This window comes from Peromyscus eremicus, chromosome X, assembly GCF_949786415.1.
Source record: "Peromyscus eremicus chromosome X, PerEre_H2_v1, whole genome shotgun sequence".
Lineage (NCBI taxonomy): Eukaryota > Metazoa > Chordata > Mammalia > Rodentia > Cricetidae > Peromyscus > Peromyscus eremicus.
The window spans coordinates 42,834,028-42,845,668 of NC_081439.1; positions in this window are offsets into that span (position 1 = coordinate 42,834,028).

An 11,641-nucleotide genomic window follows, 5' to 3' on the forward strand; every position below is an offset into this window, starting at 1 on the left:
AGGATTCTATCACTTGAGAGACAGAGATCCATTCAGATCTCTATGAGTTTAAAGCCACACTGGAAACATCCAGGCATGGTGACACACGCCTTTAATCCCAGGAAGTGATGGCAGAAAGCAGAACGGTATATAAGGCATGAAAACCAGGAACTAGAGCTGGTTAAGCTTTTAGGCTTTTTAGCAGCACAGTTCAACTGAGATCCATTTGGATGAGGACTCAGAGGCTTCCAGTCTGAGGAAACAGGATCAGCTGAGGATTTGGCAAGGTGAGGAAGCTGTGGCTTGTTCTGCTTCTCTGATCTTCCAGTGTTGACCCCAATACCTGGCTCCAGGTTTGTTTTTATTAATAAGACCTTTTAAGATTCATGCTACACTTAGAGATATATTTATTTTAAGAAAGAAAACAATTTATAGATTTTAAAGTTTTTGTTTGTTTAAGTGTTATTTTTACGTTCTTTTTTATTCCTCTCTCATCCTGACTGAAGTTTCCCCTCCCTCCACTTCTTCCAGTACTTACTGCACCTCTCCTCTCTTCCAAATCCACTCCTCCTCCATTTTCCTTCAGAAAGGAGCAGGCCTCCCAGCAGTATCAACCAAACATGGCATAACAAGATACAGTAAGACCAGTCACAAACCCACATATTAGGGCTGAGTGAGGCAACCCAGTAAGAAGAAAAGGGCCCCAAGGGCAGGTGAAAGAGTCAGAGACATCCTCACTCCCATTGTTAAGAATCCCACAAGAGGACCAAGCTATACAACCATAACACATATGCAGAGAACCTAGGTCAGACCCCTACAGGTTCCCTGGTTGTCAGTTCAGTCTCTGTGAGTCTCCATGACCCCAGGTTAGTTGATTCTGTGGGCTGTGTTCACCTGGTGTCCTCTGTCCCTCTGGCTCCTATAGTTCTTCCTGCCTCTCTTTTGCGGGGACAGTTTCTGGACCTCCAAGGACAGGGATCCAATGGAGATCTCTAATTTGAGGTCTCTCTCTCTCTCTGCCTAATGTTTGGTTGGGATTTTATGCATCTTCTCCAATCAGCTGCTGGAGGAAACTGACTAGGCTAGAAACGTATCTATGATTATAGCAGAATATCATTAGGAATCATTTTGTTGATTTTTTTTTCTATCCTAAGTCTCTGGACTATCTGCCTCCAGTTCCTTGTCATCTAGATAGTGGCAGACATAGATTCCTTTCCATGGTGGGGCCCCCAAATTAGATCAATCGTTGGTTGGCCCCTCCCATAAGTTGTGCCCCTCCATTGCTCTAGCACGTCTTGCAGGCAGGATAGATTGTAGGTCACAGGTTTTGTGAGTGGATTGATGTTGCATTCCCATGACTGGAAGTTGCCTGGTTACAGAAGATGTCTGGTTCATGCTCCAGCCTCCATTACCAGCAGTCCTTGATAGTGTTACCCTCATAGAATCCACATTACCCCCCAAATGCCCTCCAGTTTCAGTGTCTCTCCCTGTACTCTCTCCCTCCATCTCCTTACCTGATATCTCCTATTCCCATTCCTACCTGCTACTAGCCCACCTACAAAATCTATTCTATTTCTCCTTCCCAGGGAGATTTATGTGCCCTGTCCCCCAAGCCCTCCTTGTTACTTAGCTTTTCTGGGTCTGTGGATTATAGCATGGTTATCATTTACTTAAAAGCTAATATCTACTTATAAGTGAGTATATACCATGTTTGTCTTTCTAGGTCTGGGTTACCTCACTCAGGATGATTTGTTTTCCTAGTTCCTTCCATTTGCCTGCAAATTTCATGATGTAATGTGGTGATATTTTATTTGTGCTGAAATGTGGTGATATTTTATTTGTGCTTTAATAAAGTTTGCCTGGAGATCAGAGGAAATAGCAAGCCACTTTAAGTAAACAGAGAAGTCAGGCAGTGGTGGCACACACCCTTAATCCTATCACTTAGCAGGTAGGGTCTCTGTGTGTTCAAGGCCATACTAGGGAACAGAGCCAAGCATGGTGACACACACCTTAAATCCCAGTAACAACCATAAAGACCTGGAGGTCTGTACACATAGACAGTGACAAGGAAGTGAGGTAGCTGGGCTAAGATAGCCAATGAGAGGGCAGAACAGCAAGGCAATAAAGGCATGGGTAAGACAGGAAGTAGCTCACATTTGGAGTTGGTGAGGTAAGGTTGGCTGGTGGCTTTCCCTATTTCCCAGATCTCTCTAAGGCTTTTACATCTATATTTGGCTCCATGTTTTTTATTTAATAAGACCATTTAGAAATTTGTCTACAATGTAATTTTTTTAAACAGCTGAGTAATACTCTATTGTGTAAATGTATCACATTTTCTTTATCCATTCTTCATTGCAGGGACATTTAGGTTGTTTCCAGTTTCTGGCTATTATGAATAAAGTTGCTATCAACATAGTTGAACAAGTGTCCTTGAGGTAGGATGGATCATCCTTTGGGTATATGCCCAGGAGTGGTATAGCTGGGTCTCAAGGTGTATCGATTTCCAATTTTCTGAAAAACTTCCATATTGATTTCCATAGTTGTTGTACAAGTTTGCACTCCCATCAGCAATGCAGGAGTGTTCCCCTTGTTCCACATCCTCTCCAGCATGAGCTGTCACTTGTGTTATTGATCTCATCCATTCTGACAGGTGTAAGATGGAATCTCAAAGTAGTTTTGATTTGCATTTCCCTGATGGTTAAAGATGTTGAACATTTCTTTAAGTGTTTTTCAGCCATTTGAGATTCTTCTATGGAGAATTCTCTGTCTAGATCTGTACTCATTTTAATTGGATTGTTTTGGTTTGTTGATGTCTAGTTTCTTGAGTTCTTTGTATATTTTGAATATTAGCTCTCTATCCAATGTGGAGTTAGCAAAAATCTTTTCTCATTTTGTAGGCTGCCATTTTATCCTACTGACAGTGTCCTTTGCCTTACAGAAGCTTTTCAGTTTCAGGAGGTCCCATTTATTAATTGTTGATTGTAGTGCCTGTACTGTTGGTTTTCTGTTCAGGAAGTTGTCTCCTGTGCCACTGTGTTTAAGGGTATTCCCCACTTTCTCTTCTATGAGGTTCAGCATATCTGGTTTTATGTTGAGATTTTTGAACCATTTGGACTTGAGTTTTGTGTAGGGTGATAGATACACTTCTGTTTGCATTCTTCTACATACTGCATCCAGTTAGAACAGCACCATTTGTTGAAGATGCTTTCTTTTTCCATCATGCCTTTTTAGATTCTTAAAAATCAGGTGTTCATAGGTGTGTGAATTTATATCTGGGTCTTTGATTCTATTCCATTGATCAACATGTTTGTATTTATGCCAGTACCATGTAGTTTTTTTTTTATTACTATAGCTCTGTAATACAGCTTGAAATCAGGGATAGTGTTACATTTTTAATTAAACTAGAATCTTTACTATATCACTTTCCTTCTTCACTTTTCTCTCTCCAGTTCTTCCCAGGCCTCCAACCTCTAACCCTTCCTATGCTCCCACACTCTCAAGTTGATAGCCTCTATTTCTTTGATTATTATTGCTACATACATATATCAATATATGTATAGGTATAGCATCATATATAAATATAAGCTGTTGAATTCATTTTGTTGTTTGTGTGTGTATAGTTTCAGGGCTGACCTTTTTGTATTGGATAACCAATAAGGGAAAACCTGGGAGAGGCAAATTCTCCCTTTCCCACAGTCATTAGTTGCCTATAGTTCTTTATCTAGGAGTGGTACCCCATAAAAATTACCTCCTTCCCTGTTAACATATCCAGTGATATCACCATTGTTCCAATCTTCCTGGCATAATCCCTCATATGATCTTTTTGGTCCTTCTCTGTGATGTTTTCTGAGCCATAGATATAGGAGCTGCAATATGAATGTATCCATTGAATCTGGGATAGCCTTGATCCATTGATTTGCATTGTATACAGTTGTGGTTTTCTGCGACAGTCTCCATTTGCTGTAAAAAGAAACTTTTTGATGAGAGGCAGTCGCTGCACTTATCTATGAGTATAGGGATAAGATTTGGAATATAATAAGGAATTGTACTTGTCTAGCAAAATGGCAATGTTGTTTCTTTTATAATGTCGATGAATTTACTAGCCCTTGGAAGTTGACTGGGTTTCTAGTCTAGTACCAGGCATGATTTCATATTTCTATCCATAATTATGTTGCAGAAAGATGAACAGTTCTAGGCCACAAACATATAATAAGATAACATTATCTTAATATACAGTGCTTCATATTTAAATAAGTGATTTTTCACATGGTGATATTTAATTTTGAATTTCACATATAAAGCAAATATTATGATTGTCATTTTACAGGCCAGAATGCAAAACTCAGAAATGACCATTGGCTTGAGAGCAAGTGGCCAGAATGTATTTCAAATTAGCATTAGTCCTGTGGGTAAATCTTGTCTATCATCTGTTTTTTTTCATATAAAGAAAATTGTATTGTGTATTAGTGTTCTCCAGAGTGATAGAACATGTAGAAGATATAATTAATTATAAGAAAGGATTTAGTAAGCTAATTTATATCAGGTACTGAAAAGTTCTCCAATAGCTGTCCATAGGCTGGAGAGCCAAGAAAATCAGTAGCTAGCTACTCAGTCCAAGAAGCTGCAAACCTCAGAGCAAAATGGTTTTGTGATGCAGCCCTAGCCAGACTTGAAACCCACCAGTATAGACACAGTTCCAAGTTTGCATTCATGGGCTGCAGTATCTGGGTTCTAAAGACAGCAGCATGGATGCACCTGTTCATGTGTGTGGTGTGTATGCCCAATCTTCACTCTTCTGCTTTGTGTTTCATCCAGTCGCCCAGCCTATCGGACAGTGCTACCCTCATCAGGGTGGTTCTTCCCTACTCCGTCTGCTGAATGTTATGCCAATCCTTTTAGGAAACAGACTCACAGACATGTCCTGAAACTCTTCTTAGATTCACCCAGAACAGAGCCAGATACTCGTGGTTCCTCTGATACTCCTTCCTGCCTGGTGAATTTAGACAAATGACAAAAAAAAAAAAAAAAAATGGCTTCAAAAGGTTATGCTTTGAACAAGGCTACTTGACTACTGCTGAGGACATATGGAGGAGGTAGGTGTGGTACAACATGTGCATGAAGAAGTAGAACACAGAATTTGGTAGCAGACTTTGAACCTTACACTTTGCCAAGAACTCGGGCTACAACAGAGAAAGTGCAAAAGTTTCCAGGGCAGGGGTCGTATTGACAAGGCTTTGTCTACCAGGCTGGAGGTTTTAGAAGAGAGAAGGGATATTCTCCGAGTTAAGTATTAAGCATGAAGTTATCTTTGAATATCCCTGTGGGCAAATTCACAGTGAAGTACTTTCTAGAGATTGAAAGATATCATTTGGCCCTCTGGGAAGTAACAGCAAGGTGTATGTTGGGGAAGGGAGGAGGCTTAGGGAAGACTTGGTTTAACTGAAAAGAAATCACAAAATCCAGCTGCTAGTAATAATTGAATAATTACTCTTTTGATTTGTGTTGTTTTGGTGAGCCCCAGAATAGCACTTTAGAGTGTTTAATTGGTTTTCTCCTACTCAATTTTATTAAGCTGTCCTGGGCTCTTGAGTCGGCAACCTTAGCAATTTTTTTTTTTTAAAGCTGAGCTTGCTTTCTCTAGAAGGTTTTCCTCTAGTTTATTCAGCTTAACTTCTCATATCTGATGCTGAACACAGCAGCTGCGGGGCATGCAGGAAAAAAGACCAAAAAACAGTCTTGGTAATTGTATCTGAAGTTTTCTGTTTTGCCTCAGAATATGTGCAGCTCAAAGAAAAACAGTATGAACAAGTTTCCCTCTGCTGTTGAACAATATGCCCAATAATTAACTTGTTGTGAATGCCTGAGGGTATGACGGTCTCCCACAGCATGGCATGATAAAAAAAAAAAAGTCAGGATCTCAGAGGAACTAGCAAATGACTGTGTTCTCTCACTGACCAGCTGTGTGGTCAAGTGTGTAATAGCTGTGATGATTGACATTAATATCCACCCCTTCCCAATATTTACTCCAAATCAGAGATGCCAAATACAATTATCCCTGCCATTTGCTAATGCTTGATATTATATTTAATAATATGTAGTCAGGATAGAGGGCCTCTAGTCTGCTAATCATTGTACTGATTGTGTAGTTAATGACTCCCTTGTCAGCGACTGATCATTGAGGCACAGTATTGTGTGATGGGTAGTTCTTTTTTCCATGTATTTTTGAGGATGCATATATTACTTGTAAAAATAATAAGTTTCCAATGTGAGAATTTCTTATATTAAAGGTTACTTCTTTTTGACTATTTACTGTGCATTTTAACCTTAACTGATATTCAGAGCATAACAACCCCGCCCCCAAATAAGTGGCCTTAAACTGTAATCGCTTATCTCATATTCGTAAAGATTGTCTGTGCAGTTCTTCAGATCTAAGCTGGGTGGATTGACTGGGGCTGGCTGCCTCAGGTTTCTGAGGTTAGTAGGAGCTTATTTTTATGATTCTGTCCTTCATTTTTTTAAATACCAGTGTAGAGCAGAGGTATTTATTTATTTACTTATTTATTTTTATTTTTTAATGTGCACTGGTGTTTTGTCATGGATGTCAGATCACCTGGAGCTGGAATTACAGACAGTTGGGAGCTGCCATGTGGGAGCTGGGAATTGAACCTGGGTCCCCTGGAAGAGCAGTCAGTGCTCTTAACTACCAAGCCATCTCTCCAGCCCTTATTTTCATAATTCTTAATGTGTTCTATCAAAATCATTTGGATTGTTTGTGAAAATTACAATATTAGAAGATGGCTTATGTACTTTGTATGACCCACTGTGGTAAAGACTTGGGTTCTTCACTTTTAAACAAGTTGTCTGTTATTGTTATATGTACTGAGCAAACTCTCATTCTACTTCTAACTTTTTTCTTTCCCTGAACTTTGTGGACATTTAAATGTCAACACCCTTACTTAATTATCATAGCCTCTATAATAATCTGCAAATAAAGGTAGAAAAATTGTATGAGATATGGAACACATGGATAATTAGAAGTGCATGAACTATATTATGCATTGAACATGTGTAGCATTATTTTTCACATGTATGTGTGTGTATATGTAATTTTATTTAAACTCAACAATAGTCCTTAAGAAGTAGCTGTTTCCTTAATCTGCATATGAAAAGACAAAGTCTCACAGTAAAAAAACAGGATGCATGGGTGAAACCTAAGATTTGAATCCAGACTCCATGCTTAAAATCTGTTCCTGTCAAGGCCATAATAATTTCACTTTTGGATAAACAATATTAAAAATAGTGAGGCGAACTTCATGTAGTGCCTTTTTCCTTTAATCCCAGTACTCAGGAAGTAATGGCAGGTATATCTCTGTCAGTTCAAGACCAGCTTGGCCGATATCAGGAATTCCAAGGCAGACAGTGCTACATCATGAGATCCTATCATACAAAAAAGTAAGGGGCTGGGGAGATGGCTCAGTGGTTAACAACACATACCCCTCTTGCAGAGGACTCTGGTTTGCTTTCCAGCATGCTTATTTGATGGCTCATCTGTAATTCCAGCTGTAGAAGACTGAATGTTGTCTTCTGGACTTGGAGGGCACCTGCATTGATATATCTCCACATATTCACATACACATAGAGACACGTAAATAATTTATCTTTTAAAATATTAAAAAATAGTAAACCTTAACATTATGTTATGCTCCATCCATGGAAATTACCACATCCATTAACATTTCATTGGATGTTCACAATAAGAGTCTTAGGCATGGCTTTATAATATCACTTGGAAAGCCAAGCTCATAGATATTGAAGTAATTTTTCCAAAGTGACACTGCTGGTAAGTGGCAGAGCTGGAACTAAGGTCACATCTTCTTGATGCTAAATCCCATGGACTTTTAAACAGTCTTATTTAAATATTAAATGATTCATTATTCAAATAAAATGTTGTGCTGGCAATATGACTCAGTAGAGCTCTTGCCTATTATGTGCAATGCCTTTGGTTCTATGCCAAGTTTGAAAAACACAAAAGGAAATAATGAAAATATCTTTGGGGAACATGGTGTTAGACTATCACTAGTAAGTATTCTTTGTTTCTTTTACCAGGATATGTGGACCTAGCAAGAAGAGTATCTACTTGTTTCAGGAGACTCTGTATGTAAAGGTATTCTTCACATTGACCTCCATCCTAGCAAAGTTTCTCATTCCAAAGATAGTGCTAACTCTAGTTATCCAATGTAAAATAATGTCAGTTCCCTTGAACTAGACTCTAAAGCCAGTTCTTAACCTCATACAAAGGGGTGTCTAACATCACAGCCTACTTCTGGAAACAGCCATCTTTCTTGGCAAACACATGCCATGGGTCACAAACCTGGCTATACCACAGAGAACCTGATTTGCATAATCAAAATTCTTCAACTTAAGGTTCAGTCAAAGGGAAGGAAATAGATTCTTAAAATCTTTAATTTACTATGAGTAAAACAAATGGTTTTAGGAATATTTAAAAAACTTTTATTCTTTTTCAAAAAACAAATGATAAAAAATATTAAGATATTTTAAAAGTATTTTCGATGGTATTTGTAAAGCAGAGCATAATAAGCTACTAATTCGTGTTTGTTAGCTAAATCATCTATACTGGATGGGTAAAATGAGAGCTGTCGGGGGGAACCAAAGGAAGTTGTTTTTAAAACATTAAAAAAAGTTATCGTTATGGTAAAATGAAACTAAAATAGGAAAAGTGGATTTCTATGTTAGTAACTATCACAATGAATTGCTGGAGTCCCTCTGTCATTTTATTTAGTTTTGTTTCATTTGCTTGGTTTTTGTAGCCCAAAGATAACAGAATAGACAATAAACTCTGGGGCAACCTAAAGGTTACGCTTTAAAATAACACGGCTTTTAGTTAGTTACTGTGGTTTTGCTAGCTTGTGAAACAATATGTAACTATTTGGATGAAGCTACTAAAGATTATGGGACTGGAGAGATTGTTCAGTAGTTAAGAGCACTGGTTACTCTTGCAGAGAACACTGTTTTAATTCCTAGCAAACACAGTAGCTCACAACTGTCTGTAAGTCCAGTTCCAGGTGATCAGAAGACCTCTTCTGGCCTTCAATGGCACCAAGAGTACAAGTAATGTACAGCCATTACACATAGCCAAAAAAAAAAAAGACTCCTAAGATAACATTTAAAATAAAAAAAAAATGTAATTAAAGGATCACATGAAAATTCAGGTTCTCTGGCGGCTAAAATTCTCATCACTTTTAATGGAAAGAGGATGAACAAAACCAACTATGTATGGCAATGCAACAATGAAACCCATTACTTCACATGCTGTGCTGGCTGGTTTTTTTTTTTTTTCATTTTTCTTTATTAAGACATTTTCTACTCACTCCACATACTGTCCACAGATCCTCCCTCCTCCCACTCCCCAGCCCTCTTTCCCAAGCCACCCCACATCCCCACATCCCCCATATCGAGGTCTCCCATGGGAAGTCAGCAGAGCCCAGCACACTGAGCCTAGGCAGGTCCAAGCCCCTTCCCACTGCACCAAGGCTACGCAAGGCCTCACATCTCACGCACCGGATTCCCAGAAGCCTGCCCATAGACCAGGGACAGATCCTAATCCCCCTGCCTGGGTACCCCCCCCCCCAAACAGTTCGAACCAAACAACCATCTTCTGTATCCAGAGGGCCTAGTCCATTTCCATGGGGGCTCCACAGCTACCAGTCCACAGTTCATGGGCTTCTACTAGTGTGGCCGGTCATCTCTGCACATCCTCCCATACTGATTTCAATGTCCCTCGCCTGCAGAATCTCTCCTCTCTCTCATCGATTGGATTCCTGGAGCTCAGCCTGGTGCCTGGCCGTGGTTCTCTGCATTTGCCTCCATTAAACACTGGACAAAGGCTCTATGATGACAGCTAGGTTATTTGCTAGGCCGGTCACCAGAGTAGACTGGTCCAGGCACCCTCTGGACCACTGTCAGCAGACCAAGGTGGGGTCAACCTTGTGGATTCCTGAGAGCCTCCCTAGCACCCTGCCTCTTCCTATTCCCATGATGTCCTCATCTATCATGGTATCTTCCTCCCTGCCCTGCCACTCTGTCTCTATTCCAGCTTGACCCTCCCATTTCCTTATGTTCTCATCGTCACTCCTCGCCCTCTGCCATGCTCCCCACCACATACCCAGTCTGCTCATGTAGATCTCATCCACTTCTCCTTCGCAGGGTCATCCATATGTCCCTCCTAGGGTCTTTCCCTGTTAGCTAGCCTCTCTGGAGTTGTGGGTTGTAGTCTGGCCATCCCTTCCCTCACATTTAGTATCCACTTATGAGTGAGTACATACTATGTTTGTCCTTCTGAGTCTTGGTTACCTTACTCAGGATGATATTTTCTAGTTCCATCCATTTGTCTGCAAATTTCATGATATCATTGTTTTTTACTGCTGAGTAGTACTCCATTGTGTGCCACATTTTCTTTATCCATTCTTCAGTTGAGGGGCATCTAGGTTGTTTCCAGGTTCTTGCAATTATGAATAATGCTGATATGAACATAGTTGAACATGTGGCCTTGTGGTAAGATTGAGCATTCCTTGGGTGTATTCCCAAGAGTGGTATAGCTGGGTCTTGAGGAAGACTTATTTCCAATTTTCTGAGAAACCGCCATACTGATTTCCATAGTAGATGTACAAGTTTGCATTCCCACCAACAGTGTAGGAGTGTTCCCCTTGCTCTGCATCCTCTCCAACATAAGCTGTCTTCAGTGTTTTTGATCTTAGCCATTCTGAAAGGTGTAAGATGGTATCTCAGAGTTGTTTTGATTTGCATTTCCCTGTTGACTAAGGATGTTGAGCAATTCCTTAAATGCCTTTCAGCCATTTGAGATTCTTCTGTTGAGAATTTTTTTTTTTTTTTTTTGGTTTTTCAAGACAGGGTTTCTCTGTGTAGCTTTGCGCCTTTCCTGGAACTCGCTTTGGAGACCAGGCTAGCCTTGAACTCACAGAGATCCGCCTGCCTCTGCCTCCCGAGTGCTGGGATTAAAGGCATGCGCCACCAACGCCGGGCGAGAATTCTTTGTTAAGCTCTGTAGCCCATTTTTAAATTGGATTGTTTGGTATTTTGAAGTCTAGCTTTTTGAGTTCTTTATATATTTTGGAGATCAGCCCTCTGTCAGATATGGGGTTGGTGAAGATCTTTTCCCATTCTGTAGGCAGTCATTTTGTCTTATTGACTGTGTTCTTTGCTCTACAAAAGCTTCTCAGTTTCAGGAGGTCCCATTTATTAATTGTTGCTTTCAGTGTCTGTGCTACTGGTGTTATATTTAGGAAGTAGTCTCCTGTGCCAATGCATTCAAGACTACTTCCTACTTTCTCTTCTATTAGGTTCAGAGTAACTGGGTTTATGTTAAGGTCTTTGATAGACTTGGACTTGAGTTTTGTGCATGGTGATAGATATGGATCTATTTGCAATCTTCTGCATGTTGACATCCAGTTATGCCAGCACCATTTGTTGAAGATGATTTCTTTTTTCCATGGTACAGTTTTGGCTTCTTTGTCGAAAATCATATGTTCATAGGTGTGTGGATTAATGTCAGGATATTCAATTCAATTCCATTGGTCCACATGTCGGTTTTTATGCCAGTACCAGGCTGTTTTTATTACTATAG